The sequence below is a fragment of the Nematolebias whitei genome, chromosome 23, assembly GCF_014905685.2.
Source record: "Nematolebias whitei isolate Nwh7 chromosome 23, NemWhi1, whole genome shotgun sequence".
Taxonomy (NCBI): Eukaryota; Metazoa; Chordata; class Actinopteri; order Cyprinodontiformes; family Rivulidae; genus Nematolebias; species Nematolebias whitei.
In genome coordinates, this window is record NC_056520.1 from 4,079,707 (window position 1) to 4,080,729 (window position 1,023).

The window sequence follows — 1,023 nt, forward strand, 5'->3', positions numbered from 1 at the left end:
TAGTAGTAGTAGTAGTAGTAGTAGTAGTAGTAGTAGTAGTAGTAGTATAAAGAAAATAAACACAGTATCACGTTAGTTTTGGTCAAAGCTTGAAATGAGAGATTAAAGAGCCACAGGTCGCAGACCCATGTTTTAGACCAGTGGTTCTCAAACTGGGGTTCCTGGACCCCCCGGGGGGTCCGCGAACCTGTGCTTGGGGGGTCTGCAAAAAAATCCCCCACTTTTATTTTATTTTCACAAGCACCTAGATGTTTAACAACCTGTTAAAATACACAAAAAATGCAGGTAATCACATCTACTTTATTCAATATTTTCTGGAGGAGGACCCCCGGCCCCGCCCACTTTTTGCGTTGCGGCATCGATCAGTTTACAAATGAAGCCCTGCTACTTGGTTTGACTACTGATGTTATGATTCTGTTCAGTTTTATATAAAGAGTTTTCTGTAATAATTTGAAGAAGTGGCGATACAGTAGTCCCTCGCTACTTCCTGGTTCGTTGTTCGTGGACTCGCTCTTTCGCGGTTTTTCAACGTAAGATTGACACGACACCCAATTGGCTGATTGATGGATGAGCCGCACAATAGGCATGAATTTTTTTAAATTTAAAATAAATTATTTAAAATTATTTAGCACCTGGAAGCTTCCTCCTGCAGCTGATGTCCGTGCAGAGCGGAGAAGTGGGCGTGGCCAAGAGTGCAGCGGGAGGCAGTGAGCTGAAATCATGACATGCTGTGCTCTTTTAGAGCATTTAGAGTTTAGAAACTTTGTTTAAAATATTGCAAGAGTTAGGCCTGTCGCGACAAACAATAAATCAATTAATCACATGATAAATGAAAATTATCGACCTCATTTTCATTTATCGGCTTTATTGTTTCTTCGTGTCTCTCTTTCTACTCAAGACACGGCTCAACTCGGGTGCTCTTCACTGACTCCTCCCTTTCTCTTTAAAATCTATTTTTAACAATCCAAAATCAGGTTTTTGGCTCGTTAAAAGCAGCTACGCTGAGAAGCTAAGCTACGAGCT